Source organism: Mirounga leonina, unplaced genomic scaffold, assembly GCF_011800145.1.
Source record: "Mirounga leonina isolate KUSES-001 unplaced genomic scaffold, KU_Mleo_1.0 Mir_178, whole genome shotgun sequence".
Lineage (NCBI taxonomy): Eukaryota > Metazoa > Chordata > Mammalia > Carnivora > Phocidae > Mirounga > Mirounga leonina.
The window spans coordinates 17,273,934-17,299,195 of record NW_023270464.1 but is presented as its reverse complement, the minus strand read 5'-3'; positions in this window follow the sequence as shown (position 1 = coordinate 17,299,195).

The following is a 25,262-nucleotide window of genomic DNA, read 5'->3' as shown; positions in this document are numbered from 1 at the left end:
ATAGTAGCAGGGAGAGCAGGATTATATTAGTTTTCTATTGCTTCCAACAGATTACCACAAATATAGCATCATTTATTAAACACCCGTGTGTCACAATGTCTGTGGGTCAGGTTGTGGCATGACTTAACTAGGTCCTCTGCTCAGGATCTCACAAGGTTGCAATTTGAGTGCCAAGGGGCTGCATTCTCATCTGGAGGCTGGACTGAGGAAGAATCCATCTTCAAGCTCCCTCAAGTTGTTGGGAGAATCCATTTCTTTGAAGCTGTAGAATTCATGGCAATGTGTTTCTTCAAAGCCAACAAAGAAGAGTCTCTGCTGCTGGAGGTTCTGCCATCAGGGAAAGCCTAGACCTTTCTCCAAAGGGCTCCCCTGATTAGGTCAGGCCCACCCAGGAAAGTCTCCCTCTGATGAAATCAAAATCACCTGCTTAGGGACCTTAATTACATCTGCAAAATCCCTTCAGCTTTGCCAGTAATTTAAAATAAAACCATCAATTTGTTAGAAGCAAGTTACAGGTCCCACTCACTCAAGGGGAGGGGATTCCACAAAGGTATCCCTTTATCAGATTCAATTTTTTAGAAGCAAGTTACAGGTCCCATTCACTCAAGGGGAGGGGATTCCACAAAGGCATGGCCTCTGGGGAGTGAGAATCATGAGGGCCCTCCTAAGGGGTATCTGCCGTAAGGATGTTTAGCATCAATTTGGTTTGCACAGCGACCTTGTTCTTGTCTATGCTTAGACAAGATTATAAGGTAGTCCTATTTCAGGGTGCCTGGGTGGCTCAGTCAGTTAAGCATCTGCCTTCAGCTCAGGTCATGAACTTGGGGTCCTGGGATCGAGCCCTGAGTTGGCCTCCCTGCTCAGCGGGGAGACTGTTTCTCCCTCTCCTTCTGCCCCTCCCCTCACTCATGCTCTCTCTCTCTAATAAATGAATATAATCTTTAAAAAAAATAAATAAGGTGGTCCTATTTCTTTTTTGGCTCATACTGCCACGGTCAAAGAGTGAGCCAATCTGATGCTGGTGTACTGTGAGACCATGATGTGCTCAAGAGAACACCACAGCCTGGTGATCCTGGGTCAGCTTCTAGCAACACTGAGGCCAAGCTCTTGTGTCAGGCCAACCCTCAGATGTCAGAAGCTGCCTCTTTCTTACTTTCACATCTTTTCTTTGTCCCTTGAATGATTATTTCCCTTCCACCTCCCCCATATAACCACATTCTAATGTAACCATTTATATTCTTGAAAGTCTTTAATAGACTACTCCACCAGACTGCTCAGCAGCCAAAATATGAATATAAATTGAACATTTGTATTTTCTGTATAAGGCTAAATATTCAAAAAAATCCTTTCAGCTTGAGTTAGCATTACAATTATGATTAGCACACAACTGACTGATGCAACATAAAGATATACATTTTGACATACGATTTTTAAATATATAAAGTAAAATTTTATCAAAATGTATCTAGTAATGAAACAAATGGGCTGGTTTTATTTCCAATTAATTCACGCATTCACAGATGAGCGTTAATAATTGCCAGCATAAGAAAGGTTCAGCCTCAGTTTCATTTCTAAGTTTTGCTTGTATAGATTCAAGCAATGAGAAACCGTGCTCACATAGCTATGTAGCTGGACATGGAAGGGTTGCATTAAAGAATGTCATTCAGTTTTCTGAACTTCGGAATTACACGCCCATTGCAACTTGGTTAATCAACATTTGTGAAGCAGAACCTGGGGGTGTGGGTAGTAAACCTCCTTCAACAGAATACCACAAGGTAAATGAAATAGACAAGTTTATCACTCACAGGTCCTGGAGGAGGTACCTAGCACATCCTGAGATGCCATATGGGGTGGAGGGGAGGTCAGAAAGTGCAGCTGTTACCTAGGGAGAGGCTAATGCTATCTAGAGGGGCTAGCCTACATAGACAGGTTGGCCACACAAAATGATGCTGAGAAGCGCCTGGCTGGCTCAGTCCCTGGACTATGCAACTCTTGATCTCAGGGTTATGAGTTCGAGCTCCATAATGGATATATAGATTACTTAAAAATAAAATATAAAGAAGATATGTGTGTGTGTGTATAAGCACACACACACAATGGAATATTACTCAACCATCAAAAAAATGAAATCTTGCCATTTGCAATGACATGGATGGAACTAGAGGGTATTACGCTAAGCAGAGTAAGTCAGAGAAAGACAAATACCATATGATTTCACTCATATGTGGAAATTAAGAAACAAAACAGATGGACATGGGGAAGGAAAGGAAAAATAAAATAAGATAAAAACAGAAAGGGAAGCAAACCATAAGAGAGTCTTTTTTTTTTTAAAGATTTTATTTATTTGAGAGAGAGAATGAGAGACAGCACAAGAGGGAAGAGGGTCAGAGGGAGAAGCAGACCCCCCGCTGAGCAGGGAGCCTGTTGCGGGACTCGATCCCGGGACTCCAGGATCATGACCTGAGCCGAAGGCAGTCGCTTAACCAACTGAGCCACCCAGGCGCCCCAAGAGAGTCTTAAATATAGGAAACAAACTGAGGGTTGCTGGAGGGGAGGTGGTGGGGGGATGGGGTAACTGGGTGTTGGGCATGAAGGAGAGCACATGATGTGATGAACACTGGGTATTATCTGAAACTGATAAATCATGAAATTCTACCCCTGAAACTAATAATGCATGATGTGTTAACTAAATTGAATTTAAATAAAAATTTAAAATATAAAATAAAATTAAAATTAAAAAAACAACTACAAACAGTTTTGGTACCAACCATCAGGGTCATTCACTATCTCAAACCTAATGCCAATATTTTTTAGTCAACCCCTTATAGGTAGCTTAAAGGCTTGTACACCAAATGCAATGGGCCAAAGAAGGATTCAGGATGGGCAAGAGACAGGAAAATGGGGATTAAGAAAGATGAAGGGGGCTTGGGGGAACAGCCCTGTGCTTTCATCTCAAAAGAGCTCCCAAGAAGATCAATTTTAGAAAAGAGTGCCTATGAAACCACAGGATCTGGAAATTGATTCCCATAAAACATCCCATACTTTACAGAATGTATGTGTGTGAGTGCTCCAATTTGAAGATGCTGACCTAAAACATTTGAAGATCTTTGTATCTGAAGGATAAGAAATTGATCAACCTATTAAAAAAAAAAAAAAAACCACACCTGCAGGACCTGACTAGCTCAGTAGGTAGAGCTTGTGACTCTTGATCTCTGGGTCATGAGTTCAAGCCCCATGTTGGGCATAGAGCCTACTTAAATTTTTTTTTTAATTTTATTTTATTATTTATGAGAGAAAAGGGAACCGTCTTACACCATTGGTGAGAATGCAAGCTGGTGCAGCCACTCTGGAAAACAGTATGGAGGTTCCTCAAAAAGTTAAAACTAACTAAAAAGTTAGTCACCATATAGTACATCATTAGTTTTTAATGTAGTGTTCCATGATTCACTGTTTTCATATAACACCCAGTGCTCCATGCAATACGTGCCCTCCTTAATACCCATCACCGGCCTAACACATCCCCCCAACCCCCTCCCCTCTAAAACCCTCAGTTTGTTTCTCAGAGTCCATAGTCTCTCATGGTTCATCTCTCCTTCTGATTTCCCCCCCTTCATTTTTCCCTTCCTTCTCCTAATGTCCTCCATGCTATTCCTTATGTTCCACAAATAAGTGAAACCATATGATAATTGACTTCCTCTGCTTATTTCACTTAGCATAATCTCCTCCAGTCCCATCCATGTTGATGTAAAAGTTGGGTATACATCCTTTCTGATGGCTGAGTAATATTCCATTGTATATATGGACCATATCTTCTTCATCCATTCATCTGTTGAAGGGCATCTCGGCTCTTTCCACAGTTTGGCTATTGCGGACACTGCTGCTATGAACATTGGGGTGCATATGGCCCTTGTTTTCACTACATCTGTATCTTTGGGGTAAATACCCAGTAGTGCAATTGCTGGGTCATAGGGTAGTTCTATTTTTAATTTTTTGAGGCACCTCCACACTGTTTTCCAAAGAGGCTGTACCAACTTGCATTCCTACCAACAGTGTAAGAGGGTTCCCCTTTCTCCACAACCTCTCCAACATTTGTTGTTTCTTGCCTTGTCCATTTTTGCCATTCTAACTGGTGTAAGGTGGTATCTCAATGTGGTTTTGATTTGAATTTCCCCGACGGCTAATGATAATGAACATTTTTTCATGTGTCTGTTAGCCATTTGTATGTCTTCTTTTGAGAAGTGTCTGTTCATGTCTCCTCATTTTTTGACTTGATTATTTGTTTTTTGGGTGTTGAGTTTGAGAAATTCTTTATAGATCTTGGATATCAGCCCTTTGTCTGTAGTGTCATTTGCAAATATCTTCTCCCATTCTGCGGGTTGCCCCTTTGTTTTGTTGACTGTTTCCTTTGCTGTGCAGAAGCTTTTTATGTTGATGAAGTCCCAAAAGTTCATTTTTGCTTTTGTTTCATTTGCCTTTGGAGATGTATCTTGAAAGAAGCTGCTGTGGCCGATGTCAAAGAGGTTACTGCCTATGTTCTCCTCTAGGATTTTGATGGATTCCTGTCTCACATTGAGGTCCTTCATCCATTTTGTGTTTATCTTTGTGTATGGTGTTAGAGATTGGTCGAGTTTCATTCTCCTGTATATAGTTGTCCAATTTTCCCAGCACCACTTACTGAAGAGACTGTCTTTTTTCCAGTGGATAGTCTTTCCTGCTTTGTCAAAGATTAGTTGATCATAGAGTTGAGGGTCCATTTCTGGGTTCTCTATTCTGTTCCATTGATCTATATGTCTGTTTTTGTGCCAGTACCATACTGTCTTGGTGATCACAGCTTTGTAATATATCTTGAAATAGGGCAATGTGACAGCATCCTTTCCTGATTAAAACTCTTCAGAGTATAGGGATAGAGGGAACATTCCTCAATTTCATAAAATCCATCTATGAAAAACCCACAGCGAATATCATCCTCAATGGGGAAAAGCTGAGAGCCTTTCCCTTAACATCAGGAACACGTCAAGGATGCCCACTCTCGCCACTATTGTTCAACATAGTACTAGAAGTCCTAGCAACAGCAATCAGACAAGAAAAAGAAATAAAATGTATTCAAATTGGCAAAGAAGAAGTCAAACTCTCTCTCTTCGCAGATGACATGATACTTTATGTGGAAAATCCAAAAGGCTCCACCCACAAATTACTAGAACTCATGCAGCAATTCAGTAATGTGACAGGATACAAAATCAATGCACAGAAATCAGTTGCTTTCTTATATACTAACAACGCAACTGTAGAAAGAGAAATTAGAGAAACGATTCCATTTACAATAACACCAAAAACCATAAGATACCTTGGAATAAACCTAACCAAAGAGGTAAAGGATCTACACCCTAGGAACTACAGAACACTCATGAAAGAAATTGAAGAAGACATAAAAAGATGGAAAAACATTCCATGCTCACAGATCAGAAGAATAAACATTGTTAAAATGTCTATGCTACCCAGAGCAATCTATACCTTCAATGCCATCCCGATCAAAATTCCAATGACATTTTTCAAAGTGCTGGAACAAACAATCCTAAAATTTGTATGGAATCAGAAAAGACCCCGAATTGCCAAGGAAATGTTGAAAAAGAGCCTACTTAAATTAAAAAAAAAAAAAGTCCAAGATACTCACTCATGCTAGGCCATATCACCAAACTGGGGCTTAATACCTAACCAAACTACAGCTTCCACCTCCCCCAGAAATGTAGTCTTAACCAGTCAGCCAGGAATTTTCTGGCCAACACCAATGAGGTAACCGTCACATGGGCCCTCTCCATCCCCCACAAAAGGAAGATGAGATCATCTGCATGATAAAACTCCCTGCTCATCCTCCCCCCCACCAAGAGAAAGTGACCTAGCCTGAAATAATCCTTTCTTTTTTTTGCTAATAACTCCCTTGCCTCACCCTCCTTCCTATAAAAACCTTTCATTTTGTACAACTCCTTGGAGCTCTCCTCTACTTGCTGGATGGGATGCTGCCCAATTCATGAATCACTTAATAAGGCCAATTACATCTTCATATTTACTCAGTTGAATTTTTGTTGTTTAACAAACCTTAAATTTTGTTTCTTATGTACATCAGAATATCTGGGGTAACCACTAAAGAATATTCTTACATGGATGTAGAATGTCCCAAATATTTGGGGGTGGGGGGGTACTAGAATAAGGCAGAAAACAAAGCCATCTATCAACCAACAGAAGGAAGAAAGGGAGGTGGCAGTGAAAGGGGGGAGAGCAAACAGAAAATGCAGAAGAAATACAGTAGAATTTACTAAGGTGACAGAAAAAAAATCTTAATAAATCAGTAATTATAATAAACTTAAAGGGCAAAACTTTCCAATTAAAAAAAAAAGATTTTTCAGGCTGGATTTTGTAACAACAATAAAAAAGTTATACCTGGGCGCCTGGGTGGCTCAGTTGGTTAAGCGACTGCCTTCGGCTCAGGTCATGATCCTGGAGTCCCAGGATCGAGTCCCGCATCGGGCTCCCTGCTCAGCGGGGAGTCTGCTTCTCCCTCTGACCTTCCCCCCTCTCATGCTCTCTCTATCTCATTCTCTCTCTCAAATAAATAAATAAAATCTTAAAAAAAAAAAGTTATACCTGTTATTTTAAAGAGAAGCCATTCCCCTGGAAGGGGGGGGGTGTAGGGAAGGAAGGAGGAAGGAAAGAGGTACACAGTGTGAAAAGCCTAAGATTGAGAATAACACAGCAGGCCAATACTAACTATAAGAAAGCTGATGTTGCTGTATTAGCGGACAGAACAGGCTGTAAACAAAGACGTAACCACGTAACTTTAGGACAATAAAAGGTTCCATTCAGGGGCGCCTGGGTGGCTCATTCGGTTGAGTGTCTGACTCGGTTTCGGCTCAGGTCATGATCTCAGGGTCTTGGGATCAAGCTTCACATGGGCTCCATGCTCAGCAGGGAATCTGCTTGAGGATTCTCTCCCTCTTTCTCTGCCCCTCCCCACCTTCTCTAAAATAAATAAATAAACCTTTTTAAAAAAATAAAAACATAGGGATGCCTGGGTGGCTCAGATGGTTAAGCCTCTGACTTTGGCTCAGGTCATGATCCCAGGGTCCTGGGATGGAGCCCCTATGGGCTCCATGCTCAGCATGGAGTCTGCTTGTCTTTCTGCCCCCCACCCTGGTGTATGCACACACACTCTCCCTTTCTCTCTCTCAAATCTTTTTTAAAAATAATAAAAAATAAACTTATAAAATAAACTAGCTTTAAAAAAAAAAGGTTCCATTCATCAGAAAGAGATGAGTCTAATTTTGTTTGCACCTAACATATAAAGCAAAAATTAACACAGCTGCAAGAGGAGCTTGATAAACCCACCATCCAAGTGGGAGATTCTGACTCTCCTCTGTCAGTAATGGATAGATCAAGCTGCCAAATAAATGGTAGGAATATAGTAAGAGTCAGGGGCGCCTGGGTGGCTCAGTTGGTTAAGCAGCTGCCTTCGGCTCAGGTCATGATCCCGGGGTCCTGGGATCGAGCCCCACATCGGGCTCCCTGCTCCACAGGAAGCCTGCTTCTCCCTCTCCCTCTGCCTGCCTCTCTGCCTGCCTCTCTGCCTACTTGTGCTCTCTCTCTCTATCTCTCTGTCAAATAAATAAATAAAATATTTAAATAAATATATATATATATAGTAAGAATCATATGAATAAAGATGGTCCTATCCTCAAGTTTGGTCTAGGGGATGCACAGAGAACACAGCACCTGGCAAATGGGGAATGCACATTGTTTTCAAGCACATTTGGAACATTAACAAAAAGCAGCCCTGTGATAGGGCAGGAGGATTAGCTCAAAAAAACGTCAAGGGACTGACATCATGCTGACCGCGTGCTCAGACCATAATGCAGTCAGCAATGACGGGAGAAAACCCCATGGTTGGAAAGCTAAGATACACTTCTGAATAACTCATGGATCAAAAGAAATCATAATAGGGGCACCTGGGTGGCTCAGATGGTTAAGCGTCTGCCTTCAGCTCAGGTCGTGATCCCGGGGTCCTGGGATCGAGCCCCGCATCGAGCCCCACATCGAGCCCCGCATCGGGCTCCCTGCTCGGCGGGAAGCCTGCTTCTCCCTCTCCCACTCCCCCTGCTTGTGTTCCCTCTCTTGCTGTGTCTCTCTCTGTCAAATAAATAAATAAAATCTTTAAAAAAAATAAAATAAAATCTTTTAAAACTCCTGGAGTCCCGGGATCGAGTCCCGCATCGGGCTCCCTGCTCAGCGAGGATCCTGCTTCTCCCTCTGACCCTCCCCCCTCTCATGTACTCTCTCTCATTCTCGCTCTCTCAAATAAATAAATAAAATCTTTAAAAAAAAAAAAAGAAATCATAATAGAAATCTCCAAAACATTTAGAAATGAACCATAAAAAGTAACTATATTCTGAGACATGTAGAGTATAAGAAAGTATCTTTAGATAGGTTTACAAAAGAAAATAAGAAATGTCACAAAATTAATGTGTTAAGCCCCAACCTGTGAAGCTACAAAAGATCTACCCCCCTCACCTCCTCACTCCTGACTCCCCCCAACATCTTACCCACACTCCTCCCTCCTCTTCTTCCAGGTACTTACTGAGCTCTCCTGCGTGCCAAGCACTGCCTCCTCCCCCAACCATCTTTATCATCAATTCTCTGACGCTGTTCAGACGTCCCCCTGGCGTATTACTGGAAGCAACTAGGGTGCGTGGTACCCACTACACTCTCTTTGACTGCACTCATTCATTCAACACCAATACCTACTGACTATCGACTGTGTCCCAAGATGGCTCAGATGCTCTGGATACAGAAATGAAGAAAGCAAGCCCAGTCCTTTCCCCCAGAGCGGGGGTCTTCATAGTGCAGCCCCCAGACCAGCCCCATCAACTCGGAGCTTCTTGAGAAGTGAAATTCTCAGGTCTACCCCTCACCTAGTGAATCAGAAACTCTGGAGTGGGGCTCAACACTCTGCCTTAATAAGCTCTCCAAGTGATGCTGATACCTGCTGGAGGAGCCTGAGACCCACTGCCCCGAGTTCAAAGGCCAGCAAACACAAACAAGCAATGATAATGCAGTGAGGAGGGATAGCCACCAAAAGTCATGAAGGGAGCCATGAAGGACTTAGAGGGACAGGGACACTTGCCATCACCTACCACATCAGGGAAGAAGGCATACCTCAGCTGGGCTCTGGTCCTGCAAAGCAGAGCATGGGAGAACATTCTAGCATTTGAAGACAAAACAGCACCAAGACCAGGAGTAAGAGAAGTTACAAAATGCTCAGAACACTTGCAGGCAGCTGGAGAAGTTACTATGGAAGGTGCGTCGGTGTGAAGAAATGGGGTCAGACAGCTAGGATAGGGATCAGATCCTGAAAACCTTCAGTGCCTGAGAAGGAATTTTTTTTTTTTTTTTTTTTTGAGAACAATAGGGGTCACTGAGAAGTAGGAAAGAGCTATAGAAATGTTAACCACTATTAGTAATATCCAGAGTCATCACAGCAACATGGATTATACAGCAGAATTTCCAAGCAGATGTTTTCAGAAACCAGGAACATTATAAATACCTTTTTATTAATGGGAATATTTGAAGCAAAAATTATTTGTCACTGATAACAAATGTCCTGGGCATATCTGTCATGGTGTTAAGATGTCAGCACGATCTGAGATCTGAGAACAGGGAACTGGATAATCTCACAGCTTTGAATGGGGTGAAATTTAGGTAAAACACAGGCAGGTACGCTTGCACAGCTCAGGCCCTGGTGAGACCATAATGCAAAGAACAGTGATTTGCTCAGGTCCTTTCGTTATCAACAAACATTCATTCTATGGGAAGGCCTATCCATCGCCCCCAATCTGGAGACACCAGCCGCTTTGGACCCAGACCTAAGCATTTATTCAGATAAGGCTATCAGATTCATCTGAAAGCAGTTTTCCTTGCTGCCTTAGACTGCTTTTGAAGGAGTGGTCACTCAGAAGCCTGCCCTGCAACAGCCACTCGGGGGAGCCTGGCCTTAAGTCAAGGCGTGGTCCTTAAATTCATCTGGACAGAGCTTCTGAGTCAGATCAGCTTCTGAGTACTGCATACAGCTGATCCCTAAACTTTTGATAAGATTTGGTTATTAAAAATCCCCAGGGGTAGTCAAAGAATCAGATCCATCCTTAATCTCTACAGAGTCAAGAGAATTAGCCAACCAAGTTTAATTTAATTTAAATCTTTCTTACTGACTTAATTTAATAATTATTTGTGAGCACAAAGCATCCCTCCTTATGTAAGATCTGCAGGAAATTAATCACCTCTCCCTCTGGACAGGTTATTTGCAACCTTTTCAACGTTTTTTAATAGGAAGTACATAATGCCTGGTACAAAATGCAAAAGATAGGAAAGAGCACACAGAAGAAAGTACATCATCTGGTTCCCTCCCCCAGAGGCAGCCCCTGGCAACTATGGGAAGCACATACATATGCCCTGTTTGAGATTTTTTTTTTTTTTTTTTTGGTATTATACCAAAAGTAAAAGGGTCTACACAGTTTTCAGTACTATAATATTCTATTTGGTGACTGTTCTATACCAGTATGGGAGAAGCCCCAATTTTTGTTATTCCACTGTGAGCTTATGCCCACTTTATATCACTGATCCCCTCCATACAGACATTTAAATGGCTTTGAACATTTTGCTACTTCAAACAATGCTGCAAGTTAAATCCTTGCACAAAAATCTATTTTCCATATGAAAGAATAAACAAAAGGCAGTAAATACAATGGAATATAATTCAACCTTAAAAAAAGGGACATTTGGACACAGGCAACAATGTGAATGAACACTAAGGACGTTACGCTGAGTGAAACAAGCCAGGCACAAAAGGACAAATACTGTACGACCTCATAAATTGTATGTTACGTGTATTTTACCACAATTTTTAAAAATCCATTTTCTTTTTTTTTTTTTTTTTAAGATTTTTTTATTTATTTATTTGAGAGAGAGAGGATGAGAGACAGAGAGCACAAGAGGGGGGAGGGTCAGAGGGAGAAGCAGACTCCCTGCCGAGCAGGGAGCCCGATGCGGGACTCGATCCCGGGACTCCAGGATCACGACCTGAGCCGAAGGCAGTTGCTTAACCAACTGAGCCACCCAGGCGCCCCTGAAAATCCATTTTCTATATTCTTACATATTCATTTATTCATTCATGCATTTGTTCAATCGTTCCATAAACCTATGTGTGCCAGAATCAGAGAGTTATGCACAGATTTATCCTCAGGTTCAGGATGACAAAAAGGAATTAAGTAGGCAAAGAAATACCGCAAGGACATTCCAAGCAGAAAGTTCAGGATGTGAAAAATTAAAATGCCACACTAGAGAAAAAAGGATGGAGAGGTAAGGAGGGGCCACATATAAAGACCTCGGGCATCTTACTAAAGGGGAGATTTTATTCTGGAAGAATAAATAGTTATCCTGAAAGGTTTACGCAGCACATCAGCCACCTGACCTGTGTGGTAGGAGAACTCTGGCTTCCGTCTGCAGGCTGGACAGAGACTGGAGCTGAAAAAGATTTCCTCTGTGCCGCTTTCCTCCACAGGTGGAAGAGTAACAGTGAAGCTTGGTGAAACTTGACCTGTCCAGAAAAGACAGAAAGGAAACACACTGCTGGAAATGAGGGTGTATAATTCACCGCTCCGGTAGCTTTCAAAGCGTGGCCTCTGACCAGCCACATCAGCATCACCTGGGAGCTGGTTAGAAATGCAAATTCTCAGACTCTCCCAGCCCCACTGAGTCAGAAACTCTGAGGGCAAGGCCCCAGCCATCTATGTTTTAACAAGCCCAGGTGATTCTGAGGCAAGTTCAAGGTTAAAACCATTCTCTGCAACAGAAATTACCACAGAAGTCTTTTTTTTTATTATTTATTTTTAATGTTTTTAGGTAGGCTCCACACCCACTGTGGAGCCCAATGCCGGGCTTGAACTCACCACCCTGAGATCAAGACCTGAGCTGAGATCAAGAGTCGGACACTTAAGTGACTGAGCCACCCAGGTGCCCTGGTGTCTTTTATATAGTATGTTTCCCTTTTTTTTTTTTTTAAGTTTTTTTTTTTCTTTGACAGAGAGAGACAATGAGAGGGGAACACAAGCAGGGGGAGAGGGAGAGGGAGAAGCAGGCCCTCCGCCGAGCAGGGAGCCCGAGATGCAGGGCTCAATCCCAGGACCCCGGGATCATGACCTGAGCCAAAGGCAGACGCTTAATTAAACGACTGAGCCACCCAGGCGTCCCTAAATAGTACGTTTCTTAAGCCTCCACTCAACTTGCCAATAAAAGTTAACACTCTGGCTCCTTTTAGTTCACTTAACATAGAAAATATGATCAAATTTACCTGCCCACCCAAAATGTACTTGCATAAACTTTCACAAACATAATGCAAAGTACACCTGTTCCATACATTTTATATACGTTCTACCTTGTTTCAAAAAACATTTGAGGCGGCTGGTGTACATGCAATTAATGTTTACCATAGATCTCAAATGCACTTTGGGAAGAATGTTAAAAAAAAATTTCACCCCATTAGGGGCGCCTGGGTGGCTCAGTTGGTTAAGCGACTGCCTTCGGCTCAGGTCATGATCCTGGAGTCCCGGGATCGAGTCCCGCATCGGGCTCCCTGCTCAGCAGGGAGTCTGCTTCTCCCTCTGACCCTCCTCTCTCTCATTCTCTGTCTCGCAAATAAATAAAATCTAAAAAAAAAAAAAAAAAATTTCACCCCATGAAAGATCTGAAACTTTGTAGAGACTTGAAGACCAGAGCTTTCTAAGCCACAAAGTCAAAAAGCCTAAGAAATACACGCCAAGAAAAACCATCTGTGAACCATCCAGAAACGCTGCATATCCAAATGTCCTGGGGCTTTCGAAAGGAGAGCACGCACAGGTCCTCAGTTATAGCAAAACCAGGAAGATTCCTCCAGGACTCCGGACATTTTATTGAAATCGGAGGAGCCCCACAGTACCCTCCCTAGTTAAAAATATGCTTCCTGCCATTAAAGAGAGCTTTGTTCAGGCCTCTGCAACCACTACAACAATCCCAGTTTTCTTGTGGATACATTTCATATGATAAGTAGCAGAAGCACAGCAGGGGGGTGCAGTAAAAAAAAAAAAACACAGGCTCTGCTTCCTGGTGTTGAATGAGGGGTCGGTCTTCTCTCCAGCCCCTGACCTTGGAAAGACAGCTTTGCTCAGGTATCAAGCAGGCGGTGCTGTGACAGGCCTACTACAATACTCGAAACAAGGCAAGCATGCAACAAGTATCTATTATTCATGTATTGATTTCCAACTGTGAAGGGCAATCAGGGACAATGGGCCCGGGGGTGTGATAACATCGGTCACCACTAGATGGCGATCACGGCGCTAAATAATTAGTTATTCCCAGCGGTTCACAGAACTGAGCACCATTTGCCGCTCAGTATTGACTCATTCATTCATTCAGAAAATAATTATTCAATGCCCGCTATGTGCCTAGCACCACAGTTAGGATACAAGGATCAGCAAAGGAAGACAGAGTCCCTGTCCACAAACGTTACGGTTCTAGGTGAGAAAATGGGCAAAGAATCACAGCAGTGAAATATCACAAGCAGTGATACTACGCAAGGGGAGAGTCAGGCTGCTGGGGAGGAAAACAGCCCTAAGAAAGAGATGAGACCAAGAAGGAGGAGCTAAGGTCCGAAGAACAGGAGTTAGTGGGTGAGGGCAGGGAAGGGAGCACTCGGGCACTGAGGGAAGAGCCTGTCAAAGGCTCCCAGGTGCGCGGGAGGGCTGCCCAATCACGTGGCTGGAGTCCAAAGTGCAGGGCAGCTGCGTGGGAGCGACCCATCCTGGAGGATGAGCAGGAGCCAGGCGATGCACGGCCTCATAGGCCTTCCTCTTTCGGGGGATTTGGGTCTAGATCCAAAGAGCAATAGGAGGTCACTGATGAGTTCTTCACCCTGGGAGAGGAGAGAGCTGGGTGGCTACATTGGATTTGCCTTTGACAAGGTCAGATTTGCATTCTGTCAGGGTTGCTTGGGTCTGCTCTGGGGTTTCGACAGAAGGGTAGCCAAGTGGGTGCACAGAGACCAGCCAGAGAACCATCACTGGGGTCCAGGAAGGAAGGAGGAGGCTTGGATCAGGGTAGGAGCAATGGAGATGAGGGGGCAGCATGGACTCAGGGGAGGGAGAGTACCAGAATTCAATGGCGAGGGGTTGATGCAGGAAAGGGGAGTGGCAGAGAAGGCTCCCAAGCATCCGGCTCAGACAGGACAGCAGATAGAAGGGAAACTGAGGTGGGGGGGTTCTCAAATAGTGGTTGGGTAGAGGGGAGTCATGAGTGTGTTAGACGTGCTGACTGTGAGGGGTTTGAGCTATCCCAGCAGAACCGTCCAGGAGGGAAAGTCTAGAGTTCAAAGACAGAACCACATTGAGTCAGCTGGACGGGGATGAGATCCCTGGGGAGTGAAGCCTGGAGAAGCAGCAAGGCCACCTGGATGGAGACCAGCCACTGGTCAAGGACCGAGAGAGATGCTGAAGGCCGCATTAGAAATCTACAGACAGAAGTCAGGATAAAGATAAGAGAAGGTTTCCAAAGAATCAAAGCAAAAAAACAAAACAAAACAAAACAAAACAGAACAGAACTGTGAGATAATAGGATTATAAGAAGAATGTGAGGGCGCCTGGGTGGCTCAGTTGGTTAAGTGACTGCCTTCGGCTCAGGTCATTATCCTGGAGTCCCAGGAGCAAGTCCTGCATCGGGCTCCCTGCTCAGCAGGGAGTCTGCTTCTCCCTCTGACCCTCCTCCCTCTCATGCTCTCTACCATTCTCTCTCTCTCTAATAAATAAATAAATAAAAATCTTAAAAAAAAAATGTGATTCCATTGGTTCACAGCAAACTGCTCATTCTCCCAAATTCACTCTTAGAGAAAGGGTGTGGCCTTTAATGACCCCTAATTGCTTAGAGGGGCTGTTCAAAGAGCCTGCTCCAGAAACCTGAGTGTTAGCATTCCAGACACCTCCTCACACAGCCTTCAGCTCAGTATTGCTGTATTCAGGGGCCAGCTTGGCCGGGTGGAAGGTCAAGGGCTCTGAAGGAGAGTTCTTAATATTTGGAACACAATTCCCTTGTCCATTCCCGTTTCAAACAGTTAAACCTCTGTCAACTTGACTTCCCCCCCCCCATGATAGATAATAGACACACAGAGACTTGAGTTCAAATCCCAGCCCCCTCCTTTAGAAACTGAGAACCTAGGGCAATTATTTACCTCCCTAAAGTAGTTGCCCCAACTTTTTAAAACAGGAATGCTCTGCAACTCTCATATAAATAAAAAGGGAGAAGATACAGCAAATGTGGCAAAATGTTACTTGGTGAATCTAAGATAACGCTATGATGGTAATCCTTTTGCAATATGTATCAGATCAACACGTTACATAATTCAAACTTATACAATGTTATACGTCAATTATACCTCAATAAAGGTGGAAAAAATTGGTTAACCTGGGTGATACAGAGGTCTTTGAGACTATTCTGATAGTCTTGAAATAGGCTTGAAATTTTCTTAAAAAAAAAGTTAGGGGCGTAGAACAATAACAATACCTGGTGGGACCATGAGTATAGATTAAACCAGACTGGCTATTAGGTGAGAATTGTGCGGTGAGAGAAGCAGAGGGGCTCATTACATTATTTTCTACTTTTTTTTTAAGATTTTATTTATTTGACAGAGAGATAGCGAGAGCAGGAACACAGCAGGGTGAGTGGGAGAGGAAGAAGCAGTCTCCAGCTGAGCGGGGAGCCCGATGCGGGGCTCGATCCCAGGACCCCAGGATCATGACCTGAGCCGAAGGCAGACGCTTAATGACTGAGCCACCCAGGCGCTCCTCCACTACTTTTTTTTAAGTAGGCTCCACGCCCAACGTGGGGCTCGAACTCACGACCCTGAGATTAAGAGTCACAGGCTCTACCGACTGAGACAGCCAGGGACCCCTGTTTTCTACCTCCGTAGATTTTTTTTTCCCATAAGTTTTTTAAAAACACCATTGCTGCGTGGGGTAAGAGACACGCCAAGCGCTGGCACCTGGCTCCATTGTTCTTTTAGTGGAGACTCGTCCTTAATCTCTTCCCACTTATTTTTGTTTGCTCTTCTGCCCCAGGCAAAGGTGGCCCTACAATGCCATTTTCTTCTGATTTGCTCTAAAATACAAGGTTTGGGTTGGGGGCAGGGGGAGAAGGGGCTGTTTTTTTTTTTCTTATCTTAAAACAGCTGATGATTTACAACACTGCTGATGACTAACTGGAAGCTTTGCACCATTCCTTGGATTTAAGAGCCCCACAGCTGAAAGGACTTCCTTTCTGGCAGGCGGACCAACCCTAAGGTGCAGAAAGCCACAGGAATGCTGGGGAGATCAGTGTAAGAAGCAGAGGTCCCACCTGAATTGTCCATTCACCCTGAACTGCTCTGGCCAAGCTCCAAGATTCGGGGCTCCTTGTTCCAAGGCTGCTGAGGGTGACCCTGCAGGCCCAAGGTTGAGAAACGTCTTTGAAGGCACAAGTGCCCACTTCCCTGCCGCATGCCCTGCCTCACTCCTCCATCACCCCCACGTTCCAGGAGCCCTAAGCAACAGGTACTTAGTTCCCAGCTGGACTTGGCTCTCTGCCACAGATGGTCTTTGCCCTTGCTCTTGGACTGAGCTCACGCCTGCAATGCCCGGCCCAGCATTGTCCCCAGCAATCCTGCCTCTCTACTTACCAGCTGGGTAATACTAAACTAGTTGCTTAACCTGTGAAGACTTATCTTTTTCTAAGGGGATATTATTACCTTCTTCCTGGAATTGTTTTGCAGATCAGGAGAGATGGCATACAGATGTGGCACTTAACATGAAGAAACAGCTCAACAAATACTATTACTGAACACTTTGCAGACTCGATGGAAATGATCTTATTCCTTGGTAGACTGTAGGCTCCTTGAGAACAGGGAATGTATTTAACTTCTTTGCATCTCTAGTGTGTATCATAATACACAGCAGGCGGATGGACTTGCAAATACCCATGAATCAGAATCACATGAGGGTTTGCTTTCACTTGTTGCAAAATACAGATTCCTGGGCCCCAGACTCCCTGGGCACCGGGTCCTGGTTAGTGTGCGGTAGCAAATGAGTGAAGATACCACCCTCTGGGGCGCCAGGGTGGCTCAGCCGGTTAAGCATCTGTCTTTGACTCCGGTCATGATCTTGGGGTCCTGGGATCGAGCCCCGAGCCAGGCTCCCTGCTCAGTGTGGAGCCTGCTTCTCCCTCTCCCTCTGCCCCTCCCCCTGGCTCATGCTCTCTCTCTCTCAAATAAATAAATCTTAAAAAAAAGATATCACTCTGTGATCTTAGTCAGTATTGACCCTTCATCTCTAATATGGACAACTGTGTCTGATAAATCATACATAAAGTGCCACTAAGACACTTCAAAACAAGTTTGGTCCTACCCTGCATTAGTATCCCGGAGCTGCAGGGACAAATTCCCACAAACTAGATGACTTGAGACAACAGAAATGTGTCCCCTCAGAGTTCTGGAGGCTAGCAGGGCAAAAATAAGGTGTTGGCAGGACTGCGCTCTTTCTGGAGGCCCTAAAGGAAAATCTGTTCCGTGCCTTTCTCTTCTGGTGTTGCCAGCACTCTTTGGCACTCCTGAACATGTAAACATGTCGCTCCCATCTGTCTCTGCAGTCACATACTCTCGTCTCCGGCTTATTGGGATACGTATGATGACAAGGAGGGTCCACCTTGACAATCCCAAATCTCCCCCCTCCCCCGCAAGATCCTTAACTTAATCATATCTGCAAGGGTTTGGGTTTTTTTTTTTATTTTCTTTTTTTTTGTGCCAGATTAAGTAACATTCCAGAGATTAGAATGTCTTGGGGGGGGGGCGGGGGCATTATTCAGCAAACCACACACCCGAACCCCAGTAGATTAAACTGAGGTAGATTTGTAAGCTTCCCATGTGATTCTCTCGCAGCTGTGAAAACTATTGAGCCGGGCACTTACTCTAGGTTTGCTGAATGAATGAACTTCACTGTGAAAAATACCCCTCTCCTCCAATGCCTGACTTTAGGGATAGCCCTCAAGGGAGAGAGACCTTTCTATAATGTTCCACCCCTAAAAAAAGTCTAAAAAAAAAAAAAAGCCAAACAGTTTTTGGAGTTCCTGACCTCCCAAAAAACAGCGGGCCAGACACGTCCCGTCAGACAAGACGTCTGCTCCTTTGGTTCCCTTTGCGATGCAAGTTTCTCCACCAGGGGGCAGATGACTCCCCGGGCGGCTCAGTTTCCCCCTTGCCCCAGAAACGCTTGTGCAATACGGAGCAGACTCACCCAGGAAAAACTCATGACTCAGCCCTTGTTTACAATTTGATTTGATTAAGAGACGAAGGCTGTTGAAACATCTTAGCCCAAGGCCACTAAGGGATTCCTGAGTCCAGGCGCATCATCACACGAGGCAACCTGAGAGGAGCGACCTTCTCTGGGCTCCTCCCAGCAGGGCTTCTGCTGTGGGAACACAGACTGTGCTGATAAATGTTTAACCACCAGCTCCCCAGAGGCAAAAGCCTTGGCTCTGTAGCTTTACCTATTACTGAGACATAAATATTCCCATTGTGGCCAATTTCAAGCTTCCAGCATGATGTCACGTTCTCACCAGCCAACTCCAGCCCATCACTGCAGCTCCCAGCCCCTGACCTATGGAAAAAACACTCTTCTCCCAGTGAGATTTGCAGGCCCAGGAGCTGGACAGGGCAGCTTTTGGAGAACTAGAGAGAGTCAATTTCCTAATTTGGGGGACCAAACACTACTATAGGAACAAGTGTTTAAAAGAATCACAGATCTTTACAGTCCCTACCCAACACGAGAGTTCTAGGCACAAAACAACACTGATGTCTTTCTCCTCTGTCATCCAACTTTATTTCTCCATCTCTTTTTTTTTTTAAGGATTTATCTACCATTGACTCTGGAACATGGGCCAGTTTCAAATGCAGTACACACCTAGACTCAATTTACCCTCACAAAGAAGCCTGTGAAGCAAGCACTTTAAGGACCTCTGTTTCAGCAGATGAGTAAACTGAAGCACTGAGAGGTTAAGTCAACATGCCTAAAGTCGCAGAAACCTGAATCGCCTTTGCAATTCCCAATAGAGTAGAAGAAATGACAGTCTCCCAACCCAGGAGCTCATATGTCTTAGATATATAGATCTGTGTAAAAATAAGCAACAGTATCTATACATATTTAATTGTAAATTGAACCTAACAGACACGTAAATATAACCAATAAAAATTTTCACAATGCTCAGTCTTGGGAATAACAGCACTTTGTCTTTCCACATTCATCTTCACTAAAAAGGCTCAAATCTCTTTGCAATTATCAATTAATTACACATCAATATTCCTCAGAGGCTAGACAGTACATTTATGGTCTGTTTTATAGTCATTTTATTGCTGTTATTAGTAATGAAAATAAGAACAATGCTATGCACCAATGTGTCACGCAGACCAGAATTAGACATGGTCATTGTTCAAAGGTTTAAAACAGAAACTAAATTCCCAAGAAATGACTATTTCATTATTAATAACAATACCTCAAATTTATAGAGCATTTTATGTTTAAGCTTTTCATGTGTAGTCAATAGAGCACATGGAATATAATCTGCAGCCGGCAGACCTGAATTCAAATTCTGGTTTCTGCTCTTAATACTCTTCTGAGTATAATTTTTAACCGTTTAATTTTATTTGGAATAGGTCAGATTCGTTTGGTTGAAATGCACAAGTCACAAAGATTTACGGGAAAACGTTCCCAACTCAGTTCCCCCCCCCCCCCCCCCCCCCCCCCCCCCCCCCCCCCCCCCCCCCCCCCCGCCCAGACCTACTTCCTTTTCGTGGAGGTAAAAAAAAAAATTAACTTTTTTTTTTAAAGATTTTTATTTATTTATTTGAGAGAGAGAATGAGAGACGAGAGGGGAGAGGGGAGAGGGCACGAGAGGGGAGAGGGGAGAGGGCCAGAGGGAGAAGCAGACCCCCCGCTGAGCAGGGAGCCCGATGCGGGACTCGATCCAGGGACTCCAGGATCATGACCTGAGCTGAAGGCAGTCGCCTAACCAACTGAGCCACCCAGGCGCCCTGAGTTTTGTCATTTAAAAACACATATATATGTATGTTTATTTATACACATACATATACACAGTAACATAATGGCTAACTACATCATTTGTTAAGAGAAAACTCATGATTAAGAAGAGCATTTTGGAGATCTGGGTTTGAATCCTGGCTCACCACTCAACCAAATGAGTGCTTGAGCAAATCACAGTACTTGATATACTTAATACAGTGCAACTCCTAGGAGCCCTTTGCTTCTTCATCTAGTGATTCATTCATTCATTTATGAGCTCAGTACTTCTTCTTTTTTTTTTTTAAAGATTTTATTTATTTATTTGAGAGAGAGAATGAGAGAGAAAGAACACATGAGAGGGGATAGGGTCAGAGGGAGAAGCAGACTCCCTGCCGAGCAGGGAGCCCAATGCGGGACTCGATCCCAGGACTCCAGGATCATGACCTGAGCCGAAGGCAGTCGCCTAACCAACTGAGCCACCCAGGCGCCCAAAAGTTAACTTTTTTTATATCCTTCCAGGGACATTTTATGCATATATCGTACAAGCAAAAAAGACACATCATCTTGTACCATTTTTTACCAATGTTAGCATTCTACCCTCATGTAAATTCTGATCTAGATTCCTCTCCCGTAAAGGGGCGGTGGGGAAGATTACATCAGAGGATCACAAAAATACCTAGCCACAGTGCCGGGCATGGAGTTAGCCCTCAATAAAAGGCCTGGGAGTTCGAGGGGTCTCCGGCGTGCCCCACACTCACCCAGTGCTTGTTAATCACGGGCTGCTTCCCGCCTCCCCCCAAGTTTCCAATTTGGAAAGCCTGGTGAAGACCCCATAGTTTGCATCCCCAACCAGCTCCTGATGCCGCAGGAGCTGCTGGTCAGAGGGTCCCTTGGGAGCCTCACGGCAGAGCGGGAACTCGGATGCCCGCGATTAAAACCTGCAGGTCCTGCCGCCGGAGCAAGTCACTCTCTGAGCTTCGGTTTTCTTACAGCAAACGGAACAACGCCCACGGCAAAGGCTGCCGTGCACGTTAGGGAAGATGCGACAAGTGCACGGCCTCTGTCGCGACACACGCTCAAAAAATAAAGCGCGAGAGAGACTGGGGCAGCGAGGAGGGCGGGGATCCCCCAGGACACGCGCGCCAGCGCCCCCACCCCGGGGACAGGCGGGGTCGAGGGCAGCCACATCTGAACGCCGAGAGAGGGGCTCCTGCTTCAAAGACCTCGCGCACCGAGCACCGCGTACCGGAACCCCTGCATGCAACTGCGCGCCGCTCACTGCTCAAACGGCGTGCAAGGATGCTGGGGACTCCGGCTGAACCCGAGCGCCACGTGGGCGCACGGCACCCGGCACACCCGGGGCCCCGCCCACACGCGCCCCGCCGCGCTCGGGACTGGCTGCGCCGCGGACGTGCGGCCGGCAGAGGAGGAAATGGCGACGGGCGCGGGCGGGGCCGGGCGCGGCCGGCCGCCAGGGGGCAGTCGCGCGTCTGCGGGCCGCGGCCGGCTGGAACCGGTCTGGCCGGAAGTGGGGGTGGTGCCTTGGCTTCCGCTGCGACGCGCCACGTGCGCGGCCGGGAGGAACTGGAGAAAACAACAAAATGGCGGCGGCGGGGGGCGGGGTCCTCTGGTGCCCTTGAGCCCGCACGTCCCATACAGGGCGGCGGCACACGCGGGGCTCGGCGGACGCGTGGAGTGGGGTGCGGGAGACGGGGCGCGCTGCCTTCTTGTCCGGCCGCGAGCCCGCGCTGGGCCGTGGAGCCCGGGCCCTAGGCACCCCCGAGGGTCACTGCGGCGCGTTCGCATGAAGCAGCCGGCCTGCTTCGCAGTCACTGTCCCGGGTTTTAGGGGTTTTTGCTTTGGAGGTTGTTGGGGGGTTTTGTCCCTGCGTTTGCAGCTCTCTGCGAACTAGGACAGCAGAAGCGCCTTTCTCGGGGCGTTTTCTTAGTGGAGTGAGAGGTTAGGGGCGGCAGCTAGAGCTAGGCGAGTCCTAGTTGGCTCGAAATGCAGTCCCTCCTGTTTGCAGCAGTTTGGGTGACCCGTTTCCTGCCTTTGTTCGGAGTTAGAATTGCATCCCTCTTGATGGAGGAAAAAGAAGCCCTTCCGTGCTCTAGGCTTGAAAGTGGCCTCCCCGCTCTGTGCAAGTGTCGTTGGAAAGCGTGTGACCCGTTTGTACAGGGGAGCTGCCCCGGGACCGCGAATACGGAGCAGAGGCCGCCGCCCTGTTGTTTCCTATCGTCCGAGACCTCGGTCGTGTTTCAGAAAGAAATGTAGATGTCGGTGGTTACGTGTCACACAATGCGGGAAAAAAGGAAGAAGGCGAAATCGCCTAGTGTTCGTGGCTTTTAGGCCTGCAGCTTCCCCTTCTTGTGCATGGATCTGGAGCTGGAAAACCGAGCCATTCAGTCCCCGCCTGGACAGTTGCCCCCGCTCGATTTTCCTAACTCACCGTTTTATTATTTTACGTGAGGCTGAGACGCAGAAGAGCCAGTGTGGGTAAAGATAGTTAACACAAGCCATGCTGCTTGTGATGGTATATTTAGAATAAAGGAGACGTTTGTCCTTGGTTTTATTTATAAATTTGCGGTCATCTTTGCATTTCAGATGCTCCCATTCTTGGTAATTCGTGAGGTCATTTAGCAAGTCTGTGAAATGATATGAATGAGGGAGTTGTTTTTAAATAAAACTTGCCTCCCGCAAAGGTTTGGGAGGTTTAATTAGTAAAAACTTCTTAATGTAATAAGGGCCCCGAATGAGGGCACGCTACAGTGACAAAGCTCAGGAAAGACATTACTTTGTTTACAAAGGAGCCCTTAACGGTTTCCCCTGGTAGGGATTTTAACACTTGTGATCAAAACTGCATCGCTTTTAAGTGACAGGCTAGAAAGGCATAATGTGGTCAAGAGGGGAAAAGAATGCTCAAGGTTTTTATTTTAAGGATTAAATGCAGATTTTTGACCCAAGCATAGGTTCCAGAGACTTTCCCTTCAGCCACTCATTTTTGTATCCATGCTTTCCAAGGTTTCGCTACAGACTCGGCCATTATTTTGCAAAAAAGGGCTGGACTGTTTCCAAAGGATCGTTTAACCTGGAGGGGTAAGGACCCTGTCTCCTCTCAGCCTGGGAAAAGATTGCAGCTTCCTTAATAGCATGTCGTCAAAAGGAGCCTGCCCCATTTAGTCGTTATATGTTGCAGTGATTGCCCCCTTTTTTGTCTCCTGTGTATACATGATTCAGATTTTGGGCAAGTTTTTCTGCAAATACCGCTGAACACAAGAATTAGTATAGCCCCAGGACTTGTTGTTTGCCTCCAAGAATTTCATTATCACTGCCTTCCTGTTAAAAGGAGAAAATGTACTTTAATCTTAGAATAAAATATCATTGTAGCAAATTTGGTTTTTTAAAAACTGGAAAAGCAATAAGAAGAAAATTAAAAGAATCTGTACTCCAATAATTCAGAGGTACTTGTCCTAGATACAGATTTAAGTTTGGGGGGGCATTATGTTGTGTGTACAATTTGGTACCTTTACTTTAAAAATATATTGTTTTAGTTTATATTACTAAAGCAAATTATGCCCAATAGAAAACATGAAAAGTACAGAAAAATACAAAGAAAAAAATTCACCCATAACGCCACCATCAAGGAATAACCACAGTTAAGCAAATTGTATTTGTCTTAAAGTAACACTGTACCTCGTTTTGTAACCGACGGTTTGTATTTAGCCACTTGTAATGTACATTTTCTTATGTCAAATAAGAATGTTAATGATTTTTAGAGCCTGCATAATGTTCTATCGGATGCATTAACCATTAACTATTTTCTCACTCTTGAGCACTGATTTGTTTGCCAATTTTTGCCCTTGCAAGTAATACTGACATTGATACTTCCGTACAAAAAGCCTTTTAAGATTATGTAAAATGAAGTTTACAATGAATCCAAACTTTTTAAGGTTTGTTGGTACAAATTTGACTCCCCAAACTGTTGCGTTAATCGCGTGCCATCTTGGGCGTTCTAATTACCGGGCATCATCATGCCACCTGAGGTCAAATCCTGTCTCCTGTACTTTCATTGCTCTCCTCTAAATTTATTTGTTTTAATTATAAATCATTTATTCTTGGTGTATTGTTTCTGATATGGACGTGTGTCTAATAAATACCAGACATGGATGTTTAAGTTAAACATTTAAAAGGAGTCCTTTCGCTGTCAACCTGTTAGAAACACAGAAACCTCTTTTCCTTGTAACTACTTCATTTCTATGTATAGATGTGACACAAAAGAAATGCATTGTTGACGTTCTCTTTCCAGTGTGAGGCAAGTATGTCAACTTTGTAGTTCTCATTGTAAAATAAATGAACTAAGGGATTGTGGACTTTGTCAGTTTAAAGGCCTCTAACCATCATGTATCATCATTTTATTAGTTATTTCCAGTTGTTTTGTTGTGGATATGCTGCCAGACCTTTATCCACAGGGACAGGAAAAACAGCTCTGTTGGAAACCAGGTGACAGGCACAGTAGATGTAAGGTTTCTCTAGATCAGTGTAATGATACTCAGATACTCCCTACCAGGAACCCATTCTGTGTAGTCTGTTCTTCCAAAATCAAACTGTTTGCTACATTCTTCTCTCTCAAAAGCATTTAGAGAATGCCGAGAAGTAAAAAGGAGTAAGACAAATGTATGAATAATGGATACGTATCAATCAGCAGCCTTTCCATGATCGTCTCAAAATTACCTCAGAGAATGCGACCCTCATTCCTGGGGCAATATCCTTTCTAATCACCCTTATACGTTAAACAGCCCTAGTCTCTCTTTAAATGAAGTCCTAATTACTGAACTTGGAATAAGATCCATTCCACTGGAAGAAAGAACACAGTTTGTTAAAAATATTTATTCAAACAGATTTGGGACTTGAAGAGTTACCATACATGGCAATCTAGAAGTCCTCCTTTTGGTGACAGTACCCCAGTGCAGAGGCTTATCTCTGGGACTATCATTTTTGAGACCAGCTAGCTACTTAATAGTCTGATTCTACAGATAAACAGCAAAAAACATGCAAAGTTTTTTTTTTAGTTATATCAGCACTGTGTATTCTGAG